The 14,351-nt window shown below is 49.8% G+C and overlaps 1 non-coding gene across 1 annotated transcript; it reads left to right on the top strand.

Moving 5' to 3' along the window:
* The first annotated feature begins 12,573 nt into the window (after positions 1-12,573).
* Positions 12,574-12,709, top strand: LOC136321228 (small nucleolar RNA SNORA2/SNORA34 family). Its single transcript, XR_010728506.1, has one exon. It is a non-coding gene; the product is annotated as a small nucleolar RNA SNORA2/SNORA34 family (small nucleolar RNA).
* Positions 12,710-14,351: the final 1,642 nt, after the last annotated feature.

Below are 14,351 nucleotides of genomic sequence, written 5' to 3'. Positions count from 1 at the left end.
TAGATGTTAGATCCTGAAGACAGAGTGGGACCGCTATCAAAACTTGCATTTGGATCGTTTTTCTTCTTGCCTTACTTTTCCTTGTCGGAGTCCTTCATTTCAACTCTATCCACATGGCAGAGACCTCGCCTCCCGCAGCCCCCAGACTTACACCCTTCAACTTAGAAAGCCCTCTCAGACCTGTCAGTCATCCTGACAGAAATACCTGGGTGGTCTCTGCCTGGGCCACGTGCCCAAGCATGGCAGGTGTTTTCACTGGTGCGTTGATGGCCAAAGCAATGACATCCGTCATTCGGTCATTCGATTCTCCATGTTCCTCATACAGTGGGACTGACCACCTCCCACAGAGGGGGTTGGTGATCATAAGCTCCTCCCCTCTAACCTGGGCGGAGACTGTGACGGCCCCAATGAAACCCGCCGACATGATGGTTTGGGGAGCGCTTCCCAGGCCGTGATGCCAACGGGGGCTGTCACGGCTTCTGGCTTTGCTGGTGCCCTGGAAGGTGAGGGTCGGGATCCTGGCCCAAGGATCGGGGCCAGCCTGAGGAGGGAGTAGGGACAGCTCAGTCCTCAGTAAATGTCCTTGTCCCTGAGGACAGAGCGCCCTCGGTCTTCTTCCTAGTGGTGCCCTGATGTCTTACCTTTTCCACCTTCTCCCTCCTTCCACCAAGTACAGTACTTCCAAAATTTATGCTAACGTTTTTTCTCTTTCTTCGGTGACTTTTTCTCAGAGTGCGTGCCCCCCACATATTTCACATGACCTGCATTTTTACGACTCTAAGAATAAACGCGGTTTGGGCTAACAGCTGGGAAGTATTTCAGGCCCGCGGGGCTGCGCCTCTGCCTAGCAGAGCGTTCCCCGAAGCCCGCACGGAGTGCGCCTCTTCCCTCTGGACCCGGTTCCAGGTGTCCGGCCCGCACACCGTGTCCCTGAAGGAATGCCTGGCTGCTTGTACAACAACCGAACTGGTGTGGAGCATATCAGTGCAGAGAGACGAGCCATCCCAAGAACAAGAAACCGGGAAATGGCATGTTTCTTCAAAAAATTTTTGGGCCAGCTGTGTTCTGACCTTACATTGCCCAGCTGAGGGGCTTCTTTCTGCACCTGGGTGGTCAGCAAGCAGGTGAAGGAGAGGGTGGAGGTGGTCAAGGTGCAAAGCCCAAAGAAACCACTGGGGGCAGATGAGAACATTCCCTCCACCCTCCCCTCCACCCCTGCTGTTCCCCCCTCCCCCACCCCCACTAGTCCACCATGGAGCCATCTATCTAGACCAGTGGTCCCCAACCCCCTGGCTGCAGACTGGTACCGGTCTGTGGGCCATTTGGTACCAGTCCGAAGAGAAAGAATAAATAACTTACATTATTTTGTTTTATTTATCAGGTCTACCGGAAAGTTCTGTCCGTTTCTATCACAACAGGTTTCGACACGTAAGTACATGTTTATTTGGCACATGTGTGCCTCTCTATTTTTATTACTTATACATACTGACGTAGCAAATTAACTAAAACAAAGTTGATTCACGTTAGTCTTCTGTGTGAAGCCATAGTGTACCCATGGCTACTGATAAAGTTCATTTATGCCACTGTATTTGATACGAATTTCAACAAGGAAGAAATGCTACAGAAGCATGTAGAAATTTATTGAAAGTGTTTGGTGAAGGTACAGTTTCTGATAGGACATGCAGAAGATGGTTTGAAAAATTCGAAACAGGTGATTTCGACCTTTCTGATAAGCCACGTTCTGGGCGACCATCTTTGATCGATGACGATGTTGTTAAGACCATGTTGGAGCAAGATCCTTTTCTGACAACATCGGAGATCGCAGAAAAGCCTAATTCAGCTCAGCAAACCATTTCGGACCATATTCGAAAGATAGGATTGGTGTGGAAATATTCAAGATGGGTGCTACATTAATTAAGTCAGAAGAATTTGGATGATCGAGTCGTCATATGCACAACTCTGCTTGCTCGGAACAAAATCAAGCCCTTCTTGAACCGGATGAGAACTGGGGACGAAAAGTGGATTACTTACAAAAACATCTTAAGGAAAAGGGCATATTGTGAACCCGGAAAACCTAGCCCTTCCACCTCTAAACCAAGTTTGACTCTGAACAAGAGAATGTTGTGTATATGGTGGGACATTCGAGGACCAATATATTATGAGCTTTTAAAATCGAACGAAAAGCTCAATTTGGAGAAGTATTGTCAGCAACTGGATAATTTAAAGACAGCAGTCCAAGAAAAGAGGCCAGCGATGTTCAATAGGAAGAACACCATACTGCATCATGATAATGCCAGGCCACATGCTGCTTTGGGGACTCGTCAAAAACTTGCAGAACTAGGCTGAGAAATTCTGTCGCATCCACCATATTCCTGGAATTAGCACCCTCTGACTGTCACTTGTTTTTGTCCTTACAAAATTTTTGAAAGGCAAAAAATTCAAAAATGAAGAAGATATCAAACAAGCACTGGTTCAATTTTTTGCATCAAAAGATAAAACATTTTTCAAAAATGGGATATACAAATTGCCCTCATGCTGGCAAGAAATCATTAATAATAATGGCAATTATATTATTTAATAAAGTTTATTGATGGTAAGAAAAATTTGTATTTTGCTTTATTCCAAAAACAGACAGAACTTTCCAGTAGACCATATATATTTAAGTCTGAATGATGTTTTATTTTTAAAAAATGACCAGATTCCCCCTGTTACATCCGTCTAAGACTCACTCTTGACGCTTGTCTCGGTCACGTGATACATTTATCTGTCTCACCCTAAAGGCTGGTCCGTGAAAATATTTTCTGACATTAAACCGGTCCGTGGCCCAAAAAAGGTTGGGGACCACTGATCTAGACCACGCCAGGGCAGCTTCCCGGCAGGAGGAGAAAGAACCCCACAGCTGTACTCCAGGGCTATGCTTGGGGTGACCCCTGCTTTGTACCATTATCACCCAGTTTCCCGAACCAGTGAGAAGGGAAAGCTTCTGTCCAAGGGTGGGTGACTCAGAACACAACAGACCTGCTTCCACACAGAGCTTGCCATCATGATCAACACACGACTCCGGGGGTGCTCCTGGTGTGAGTTCAGACTTAAGAAAGGTTTTCTCCCAGCTATCAGAGGGTTAAACCTTAAAATATTCCAGCTGGGCTTAACTGGCTTCTTAAATAAGAATCTGATGCTCTTTAAATCATCCAGAGGTCCCGGGTCTCAAGGGATAAAAAGTTCCCTGCGGCCGGAAGGGCTGGGCCTGTGTGAGCTTTGGGCATTTTCTTATTTTACTCTAGAAAACCCAAACAGAGATGGTGGCGGGCTGGCCAAAATGGTTAAAATGCTCTAGGACAGACATGATTTCAACTCCGTTATGGCTGGAGCTGGGCGGGCGTATTTACTCTTTTCCAATGATTAAAAAGTGGGGTGAAAACCAATAATAATAATAATAAAGAAAAATCTTCCAAGTGCTGCAGACGTAAGTCCTGTTAGAATCAAAGTCAAGGAGATGCTGACAGTCTTCCGTGGCTAAAAACCCAAACCTCCCTTTCTCTGAAAATCATTTGGGGTTTGGGAAGAACTCCAGGGAGCCTAAACAGAATGGAATGGGGACGTTGGTCTTTCTCTATCTTCCTGGGAGAATGGCCAGCCTGGAAAAGTGACCATGAGCTTCGCCTCATGAATGGGCAGCTTGAATTTGAGAGGAAGCTGAGACGTGGCTACCACCACCGTCAGACCTGACCTCAGTGTTCCAGGTTGACACTTTATCCACTGCGCCACCACAGGTCAGGCTACCACCGTCAGACCTGAGAGGACAGGTGCCAGGCCTTCTCACTGCTGTGGTTTCTTCACGTGCCAATGGTGATGGCCATGCCTCCCTCACGGATTCTTGTGACTAGCTCTGTGACTCACAGATGTGCGTGAACAATAGCGTGCACCCTTCCCAGACTCACTATATGCCAGGCACTATCCTGAGCCTTTCAGTCTTACTTATCTCAGAAGCAACTTGAGGCAAATCATTTATCCTTTGTTCCTTCTTTAAGGAAAATAATCCCCTGGAAGTCAGTAGTTTTACGCAGAGCTGTTGTGAAGGTTAAATGAGGCAATCTATGAATATACTGATCCAAGAACATGACCCTTATCGAGTCCTTGACGAACGTTGGCTGTTTGGGACCCAGTCTGTCATCCTGACTAGTGACAATTAGCACGGTGACACCGAGTTCCTGTGAGCACTGTGCGAACAAGGCAGGGTGGTGTGACCTGTGGGTCAGCTCCCGTGTCACCCCTCCACATGCACCCCCACACCTCCATTGTCCCTGCTCATGCCTGGGCAGCTGACCTGTGTGGGCTGCGTCCAGGGGCCCCCAACTCTCTGGCCTCCTGGTGCTCAGCTGATGCAGAGTCTGAGAAGAAGAGAGGTGGGGAAGGGTCAGGTCAAGGCATCTGCTCCCCGTTGCCCAGCTTCTCCCCGGTGGGGTCCCTGTGGGCCACCTGACTGCTGTCCTGAGTGTGGTCATGCTCACAGAGAGTTCTCTGCGGGGCTCTGTTCAGGGCACCTCCCTTCTCCCCTTCAGGTGTGAGGACAGAAAAAGTTCTCCTTTGTAACTAGCCTGGACACTGCGACATCACTGTGGTTTCCCTGTGACCTGCCCACACTGTGGACAACAGCCCCTTCATTACACTGCCTTTGAATTGCCCAAGCACGACCCCTGCCATCTCCTGTGGGACCTTCTCTCGTATTCACCCTGTTTCTCAGCTGATACCCCAGAGCAGTACACACTGCACCACAGAGGGACAAGTCTGTAATTCCTAAACCTGTGTCCTGATCAGTGTCTCTGACCCATCCACACCCTTTCCCGTCTCATCCCATGTGGGCGGAGACCCTCGGTCCCATTTGTCTAGACAGGGCAGTGGGGGAACAGGCTCAAGGGCTCTGGAGTGTGGGTGAGAGGATACTGGGGGAATTCAGGCTAGAGGGTTTAAGAATGAGGCCAGGAAGCCACTATAGACTGGAAGAAAACGGAAGACATCAAAGGACAAGTGATCAGCATGAGACCAGGACCAGGTATGGGACAGTGAAGAGAGGAGACACCTGAGAACCTGAGAAGTTCAGTCCCAGGTGAGACAGAGGGTTAAGATCTCAGTGGTGGAGCAGCTCTGTGTGTGTAAGAGCCAGAGTGTGTGGGCGGGGTCAGGCAGGTTATGGGGAACAGGGGGATGGACAGCCATTGACTGTATTAGAGGAGGTCCAGGAACTGAGAGGCAAGGTAGAGGGTGAGTTGCCTATGTGGTCACTGACATCACCAAGGATGAAAGTGATGAGTTGGGTGTAGAAGGTCCCCAGGGAAACCTGGGAGTGAACAGGCAGATGACAGGAACAGGAAGGAGAACGATAGGGCACACATCTGGAAGAAGGAATAACTCCAGGGTCCACACTCCTGTTTGGGAATGCCACCTCCTTGTCCAGGCCCCGAGGAAGAATTATGGGAGAATAAGCATCCTGTATCATTTGACTCAAAGCAGAATAGATGGCACACAAACTTTGGGCAAAATATTTCAGGTTAGTGAGGACCTACAGTTAGCAATAAAAGACCTCCTCTTGGAAAGGGAAAAGGCCAATAAATGTTGATCCAATCTCTAAAGATTTTTTTTTTTTAATCTGCCCCCAATTTGACCTTCCCAGTAGAAATGTTTCATATCCTTTTTTGAGCATTTGTGTAATATGTCTACCTTCCTTTAAATGCCATATTTTGCAAGACTTTCCTGGTTCAACAACAATGACTCAGTTCTTTTATTTATTTAGGTTTTTTTGTATTTTTGTATTTTTCTGAAGTGAGAAGCAGGCAGACAGAGAGACCAACTCCTGCATATGCCCAACTGAGATCCACCTGGCATGCCCACCAAGGGGTGATGCTCTGTCCATCTGGGGTGTTACTTCCGTTACTCAGCAACCAAACTCTTCTTAGCACCTGAGGTGGAAGGCATGGAGCTGTCCTCAGCGCCAAGGCCAATTTTTTGCTCCAATGGAGCCTTGGCGGTGGGAGGGGAAGAGAGAGATAGAGAGGAAAAAGAGGGGAAAGGTGGAGAAGCAGATTGGCGCTTCTCTTGTGTGCCCTGACCAGAAACTGAACCCGGGACTTCCACGTGCCGGGCCAACGCTCTACCACAGAGCCAGCCAGCCAGGGCCAATGACTCAGTTTTTTTAACAAATAAATAAGTCCTGAAAAATTTTACACCACCCGTGTCTCACCGCTTCCTTGAGAAATAAGAAGACATGAAGCAAAAGAGAGATCAAGGCTGTAAGCGTAGTTTCCATCTAATTGACTGTAAAATATAGCCTGCATTTCATTTTGTGTTTTAACTCTAGAATAATTTTTTTTTAATTTTGCAAAGGAAAGATAAAAAATAGGACTATTTAAGCACTAAAGATAAATGTCGTGAGGCCACCATAGCTCTTCCAGGCTCATTCCATTCGGTTGGCCTCTAGCTGCCGAACTCTTGCATCTGGTGGAGAAGCCCAAGGTCACTCACTGTCTTACAGCCAACCACAGGGCGGACGTATCCATCCACCTTGAACTTAGGGAGGATAAGACTGTGGTCCAGGTTGTATGGCAGGGTGGTAATTTCCCCCATTGTCCACTTTCTCTTCTTTTCCATATTCCATGGCTTTTTACTTGGGCCTCTGACCACCCAGAACAGAGACAACATTTTGCAGCCTTGCTTGAGGCTAGGTTTGCCCGTGTAACTAAGTTCCAGCCCGTGCGATGTGAGCAGGTGTGGTGTGGTGTGTGTGAGTTCTGGGGAAGGGTCATCAAAGCGGGGGAAGCTTGCCCTTCTCTTTCCCCTTGCCTTCTTACTGGCTGGGATGCAGTTGTACAACCAGAGCCCAAGCATCCATCTTGTGCCACAAGACAGAAGCTACCTCAAGGATGGTGAAGCAACCAGAAAGAAAGAAAGAGCCTGGGTCCCTAATGAGCACGAAGTTGCCCTAGCAACGTTAAACCCTCTTCCTTGCTGGGCTGGATTAAGCCATTGCTACTTTGGAGTTTCTGTACTCTCAGCTAAATCTAAGCCGATGCAATGCAAGATATGATGCCTCAGTTCAACTGGTTTCCCTGCGAGTCGGGAAGCTCCCCCGGGGAGGATGTCACAATGCATCTGGGCTCATCTTTTGGCCTCATGGCATTTTTGTTCTGTTCTAACATTAGTGCTTCTATCTCTACCAAGTTTCTGGCTCAGGATAGTATCCCTAGTATGTGATGCTGTTGATAAACAAAGTTCACCGTTCAGGCTGCTTTCTGTTCTGCGGGATTTGGCCTGATGGACCAGCGCGCACACACCAGGTGTATCACGTAGGAATGTTGCCCAACCGCTTGATGCCATCTGCAAACTGAGAATAATGTTGTCCACCCTCGGGGGTCATTGTGAGGATTATTACAAAGGTAATAAAAAACAATAATTTTTAAAAAGACTATGTACCCGGACACGTCCCATGTGCAGCGTCTGGGTGAGCCCACTGTGGGTCAGGCACATAAGAAACGCTAAGGGTGCTCCCTGCGGGGGAAGGCGGCCTGCCCAGGACTGCGCAGGGTCCTCAGGCATCTTACCCTTGGGGCTTGTCTCTATGAGATACAGGTCTGAATTCCCAGGACTTTCCTCTTGTGGGACAACAAGTTTTTTGTGCTCAAAATAGTTCCTCCCTTACCAGGGACCTTGACATAGTGTCCTTAAGCCAAACAGCATGAGTCAGTCCCAAGGGTCCTTGTCCCTCAGGCAAAGGGACGAGGGAAGAAAATAGAGCAGATAATTTCTTCTGTTCTGCCCAGGCCCTCCAGATCGGTCCGGTGTGTCTGAACCCCAGTATGAACAGTCTCCAGTGGACACCTAATCACCCCTGCCACAACCCACGCCTGCCACAATCATGTCCATGAAATCGGTGTGGTTGGTCCTGATACATCTGGACATGTTACCTTTGGGGGAGTTCTTTGTCCCCGACACGTGGGCAGGCCTGTTCCCCTGTGGCCTTCTCCCCTCCTGGGCTCCCCGTGCCCTCGCTGACCTCCCTTTCCCTTCCCGCTGCTGCTCTGGGCTTCCTGAGCTGCGCACACCTTAGCCAGTGGTGTTCATGATTCAATGTTATGCCCACAGGTGGGGTGGGGGTGGGGGTGGGTGGGACAAGGACAGGGAGGTGCTGGGAGCCCGAGCCCAACATGGAGCCCACCCCCATCAGTCCGTCCCTTCTTCTAGCTCCTAACACAGACTTTTCCCTTCTCATAGCTATCTACATGGAAATGTCCTCCAAGCGGTAATGCTAAACTCATAACCTCTCTCTCCTCTGTTGATGGTTGCTCCTGTCCACACACTCTTCCCTGCAGCGTGCCTCTTGTCCTGTCTGCTCTAGTCTTCAGGTCAGACACCCTCCAGTCTCCGGGGCTCAGTGCCTCTGTGCCCTCCAGTAGTCCTCGGATTGGCAGCTGTGTAAAGGGGGCTTCCGGAGTCCATGAACGCCCAGCCCGCTGGGGTACACAGACCCTGCCGGGACCCACTGCCCTCCCATCAGTGTCCACTGCCATGCCTCATTCAGTTAGTCCCATGTTCCATCTGCTCTGCCCACTGTAGACGCAGCCCACCCCCATCCGGGTCCACAACCATCATCTCCATCCGGCTTCCTAACTGGCCCTCCACCTACCAGCCCATGGGTGCATCCTACAGAGAAGTGCCAGGTGAGTCTCCCCAATATATATTTCTTCTTATAAATGACAAGATCACAAGAATGACTGCTTTTACTTTAGAAAAAATTTTTTAAATTAAATAACCACATAAAAAAACAAAGGACTGCTGCCCTGTGTCATGTGGGCCCAGGGTATTAGAACCTTGTAGGCAACCCTGGCCAGTTGGCTCAGTGGTAGAGGGTCGGCCCAGCATGTGGATGTCCTGGATTCAATTCCCAGTCAGGGCACACAGGAGAAGTGTCCATCTGCTTCTCCACCCAAACCCCTCTCGCTTCTCTTTCTCTCTCTCTCTCTCTTCCCTTCCCACAGCCATGGCTCGGTTAGACTAAGTTGGCCCTGGGTGCTGAGGATGGCTCCATAGCCTCACCATAGGTGCTGAAATAGCTTGGTTGCTGAGCAATGGAGCAATGGCCCCAGATGAGCAACGCATCACCTGGTAGGGGGCTTGCCTGGTGGATTACAGTCGGGATGCATTCAGGAGTCTGTCTCTGCCTCCTCATCTCTCACTTAGGAAAAAAAAAAGAATCTTGTAGGTGAGACCTGGCTCTATCACTGAGGAGTGGATAAAACCAGGTGAACGTGTTTGCAATCTCTACATGAGGGTCCACACTGCCCAAGGGCAGGTGTCTCACACTCTAATCTGTCTTGGCATTGACTAGAGGCATGTTCAGATCTTGGGGACTGCACCCCTAGCCTGAGAGCCCTAACACTACGTCCCACCCAGTGGCCCACAGAACACCCCGGGGTAGGCGAGGTACCCTGCATTGCCTGCCCGTTCCAGCTGCTCCCGGCAGAGGGATGCCCGTGGGACCTTCTGCGGTCCAGCTGGCCCAGGAGCATCACCCAGAGTGTGGGCAGGCAGCCTGGGCACACAGGGGCATTTGGGGTGGTCAGGAGGGAGGGAACTAAAGATCCTGAACAATTTGTGAAGAAGAAAGTGAAACTTCTATTGAAGGACATTCCTGGGTCATTCTGATTAGTTCCTTGCCAGTTTAAAAAACATGTGTGTGTGTACTTGTGTGTGAATATATGTCTGCACATACACAGTACAGTATATATACACTTTCCCTAACCCCCCATGGAGATGTGGAGTGACAAGTGACCACTTCTGTAAAACTAACATTGCAGTGACCTTTTGCCCTGGATTTTCTGAGACGATCTCTATTTCAAATATTTCGGAATAAAACATATTTTTTGAGTGGGTCAACAGGATACACGTTCTTCAGTGTTGAATGTCATGCGTCCTTAAGACGTTTCATCATTTACTCGGTTTTCTCTGAAATACTCATGGGTCCCCACCCCGCATTCCCTATGATTCCTCATTTAAAGTTTATTAGAGAAAAAAAATAATAAAAAATAAAGTTCATCAGGAGATGTACTTTACCCTCCTCGGAACACAGTTCTCTGGCTCTTTCAAGCGTCCATCCAGCTCTGCCTCAGGCGGCACTGCCTCTGTCGTCTGGGCCAAAGATAGCATGAAGTGATAAGAAAGGAAGGGGGGGTAGGGCAGGGAGGCCGAAGAGGGAGGGGAAGTGGATCATTTCCAAAGCAACGCCCACCTTTCTGTTTGCATCTCCTGCATGTGGAGCTTAGCCGGGAAGCTATCTGCAGCTCTGCAGGGCTGGTTCTCAGCAAAGACAATCAGAGGATTGTTCCCCCAGATTATGTGTAACCATGAAGTCACAGGCCTCAGCATCGTCTCCATCCCTTGCTACCCAGAGTGCAGGCCAAGGGCCAGCAGCCTTGGCAACAACCGACCGGTAGCTGGTCAGACACACAGACTCCACCACTCCCACTCATCCCCAGCAAAGAGAGACTTTTTTTTATTTTATTTTTTTATTAAGTGAGAGGCAAGGAGGCAGAGAGACAGACTCCCACATGTACCCCAGGATCCACCCGGCAAGATCCCTACGGGGCAATACTCTGTCCATCTGGGGCTGCTGCTCTGTTGCTCAGCAACCAAGCTATTTCAGTGCCTGAGACGAGGCCATGGAACCATCCTCAGTACTCAGGGCCAACTTGCTCAAACCATTGGAGCCATGGCTTTGGGGGAAGAGTAGAGAGAGAGAAGAGAGAGGGGGAGGAGTGGAGAAACAGATGGTCACTACTCCTGTGTGCCCTGACCAGGAATTGAACCTGAGACTTCCAAGGAGAATCTATTTCATCAGGATTCCTGTGCACAACTACATTTGAGAACATCCCACTTCACGGGGGTGGAAACTGAGGCCCAGGCAGGGTGAGAAACGTGACCCAGATGTCTTTCTGTGGGGCAGGCATGCAGAGATGACTTTCAGAGCTATCACTGAACCTGGCGTGGAAGCCCAGCCTCCTGCTCCGTAGGGGAAATCTCATTCTTGCCTTGTTCAGGTAACTGGCCAGTTCTGCATTCTCTCCATCTTGTTTGCATAAACAGTTAACTCGCCATTGTCCCTGGCTCTTGTCCCCGGCCCTGATATGCCAGGTGGCCAAGTGTCTGAGGTCTCGCCTTCGGTCCTGGGATTCAAGGGGCAGGGCAGTGCTGCCACAAACGATGTGCCATTGGACCATCACAAAGTGCCTGGACCACAAGCAAGTGGGTTTCACCACACAGGAACGCCATTTCTCTAATGTGACTGTCTCCTCAATTTGAGCCAGCTTTGTCCACCCAGTGGCACCATGACTCACTTTCCACCTTCGACCACATTCCTCCAGCTTTGCACACACAGCTCGTCCCCTCCCTCCCTTAACCACTAGGACCTCAGGACAGTCGTTAGCTTCAGGTCTGTTGGCCACAGAAGCACAGTGTCCGTCAAGCTAAAGACACCTTGACCTCAGTTGAGTTTTAGCCTCAGGTCTATGAAAGCTGAATAACCTGACCTTGAGGACCACATCCCCAGGAGACCAGACAGAACAGGGCCGTGACTGACATTGGGAACTGACACAGTGTCTGGCCCCAACCAATGGGGAGAGCCCATGACCCCAGCTCCCTTAGCCACCATGATGAATGATTTTCCCCCGATATAACCCACCCCCTGGAAGCCATTGGGGGGCCAGGTCTTTGAGCATCAGCTCACCAGTGTCTCCAGGATTTGCCCCATTTCCTTAAATAAACCTTTACTTTTTCTTTGCTGCAAACTCCAAGTTGTGCTTTATTAGGCTTTGATGTACGCAGGCAAACAGACCCCTTCAGTTTGGCAACCTAATGCTGTAATTCCTTCCTTCGTTCACCTCGCCAAGTTAGAGCTCCTTGAGGGTATGGAAGAAGAGGCTTCCGGACAGGCCAGCCCAGCGGAGGCTCTGGGTTGGGACTGTCGGTCCCTGGTAGTCTTCAGTAGAGATCTGAGTGAAAAGAAGGAAACCTTGTCTTCTCATGTGTCCTCCAAGCCACCTTGCAGGGACTGACTGACTCATTGGAGAAGCCATGAGACCTGTGCCAAACTCCACCCAGAAGCACTGTCATAATCCTAGGACCCGAGACCTTAGCGTTACGAAAGAATGCAGGTTCCACTTGGGAGCTTTGCATTCCTTCTCTTCTTAAGATACAGAGTTGTCTTTTTCCAAGGGACCTGGATCAAGTGACATCCTGAATATAAGTCTCAATATCATTGAGCAGATGGAAGAATGAGAACATCTATTGCCTGACTTAGAGGGGAGAAATCATCTCCTTCGATTTATGACGTCCATGATGGAGCAACTACAAGGACAGTCAAATACATCTCACCAGGGTCTCATGCTGCTGGCCAGATCATCGGGGCCCTTGTCACCTGGCCCTGCTTTGGTCTAATGCAGCCACAAGCAAGCACTTGTTGTTTCAAGCACTCTTTCAACACTCATGTGTGTTATGGTTGTAAAACATCACTAAGAAACCCAATTTTTGGCCCTGAGTCAAAGCCAGAAGTTTGATGAAGCTGCTGGTTTCAAGCAGGAGCCTGAAGGAATGTCTGTCTGTGGTCTGTTGGCCATTTCAGAACTTAGGAATGTAATGGTCAGTTCATTAGAAAGAAAACAACTGAGTTAAAAGAAAGAAAGAAAGAAAGAAAGAAAGAAAGAAAGAAAGAAAGAAAGAAAGAAAGAAAGAAAGAAACCCAACTGGATTTTTTTGTTCTAAGCAACATCTACTACTCTCATTGTCTCAATGGGGCAACAAGAGAACATCTATATCTTAAAGAAAAAATTATTATTTCGAAAGAATTATACATCAATATTTGTGGCCTGTCTACTGTTAACCAGCTCCTGCTAAGTGGTCACCACACCTAAGAGCTCCCTTCTCCAGGAAGCTTACTCTCCAGTGGGAAATATAGATCTCACCTAGCTAATAAGGAAAGCCAGACCTGAGTCCAGATGATTCTGGAAGGAACCGAGAAGGAAGGAGGGCAGGAGCTGCTGGGGCTCAGGGCAGAGTCCTGACCAGATCCCAACTCAGCCGGTCCCCTTCCATCCCTCCACATCTTGAAATAGAGCCTGTAGGACTCAGGACGGGAGGGAAGGTGCCTCCTCCATTAAGTCATTCCTCTGAGTCAGAAAGCAAAAGCAGCAAAGGCACAGGTGAAAACATTGCCCAGAGAGGAGAGGTTGCAAGGACTAAGGGTCAGCGGAGATGCTGGGAGTTTACGGATCCATTCAACTAGCCATTCAACCATTCACCAGCGGGGAGTACAGAATGGCATCTTTGGAACAAACAACAGTAATAACGGGACTTACTGCTTGTTGCACGGAGCAGGCTCTGGTCTCAGTGCTGTCCGCATATAACTCGGTCCATCTTCAGAGACGCCCTGCGGATTGGACGTCAGCACTAACCTATTTTACGGATGACAAGACTTAGGCACAGAGAGGTGGAGCAACTCTCACATCAGGTAAATGTGGAGCGGGGGTCCTGCGAGGAGGCCTCTGAGGGCAGACGGGGGCTGTCCAGTTCCGTGCTCAGCAGGGTTTTAGAAAGCGCCTGCTGTTGCTATGTGCTGGGGGACAGGATGAATTGAACCCAGTCCCTGCCCACAGTTGGGTCAGGGGAACGAATGGTTAAATAGGAAACGAAATATGGCAATAAAGGTTGCAGCAGGGACATGCCTGGCATGTGGGAATGCCACCCTCTCTCAGCATTCCAGGGAAGAGACGGAAAAGGAGCGGGGTCCTGAAGGAGACCAGCAGCTGGCTCACAACATGGGGGTCCGGGGAGGAATGAAAGTCCCGTCTGGTGACAGAGCCCCACTGGCCTGGCTGGAGCGGAAGGGAAACATCCAGAACTCAGACGCTCCTGAAGGACCTGGGTCGTTAACAGTGCCCGCCCAGCTAGCGGCTAGAGGCCACTGAGGGTGCCAGGAGGCCTGGTGGTTAGGGCATGGTCAGGGCATGGAGGACGAGAGGGACGTGCTGAAGACAGGCCTGGGCTGCTTCCCAGCGACAGAGTCTCCTTGAGCAGCTCCATCCAGGCCCTCTGAGCCTCCTCTCAACCAGGCCTCAGCCTTGGCCTGGGAAGATTTGAACAGACACCAACACATTGTACATAGGTCAGCTCATCCCCAGGATGACCCCAGCCACCCCCCCCCCACACACACACACAGTGACCACCCACTGGGGGGTGGTGGAGCCCAGGGCGCGGCAGCCACTGCCTGAGGTGGGCCCCGGACCCCACTTTCTCCACATATTGACTGA

The sequence above is a fragment of the Saccopteryx bilineata genome, chromosome 1 (genome assembly GCF_036850765.1).
Source record: "Saccopteryx bilineata isolate mSacBil1 chromosome 1, mSacBil1_pri_phased_curated, whole genome shotgun sequence".
NCBI classification, from domain to species: domain Eukaryota; kingdom Metazoa; phylum Chordata; class Mammalia; order Chiroptera; family Emballonuridae; genus Saccopteryx; species Saccopteryx bilineata.
This window is presented reverse-complemented; position numbering and strand designations above follow the sequence as displayed.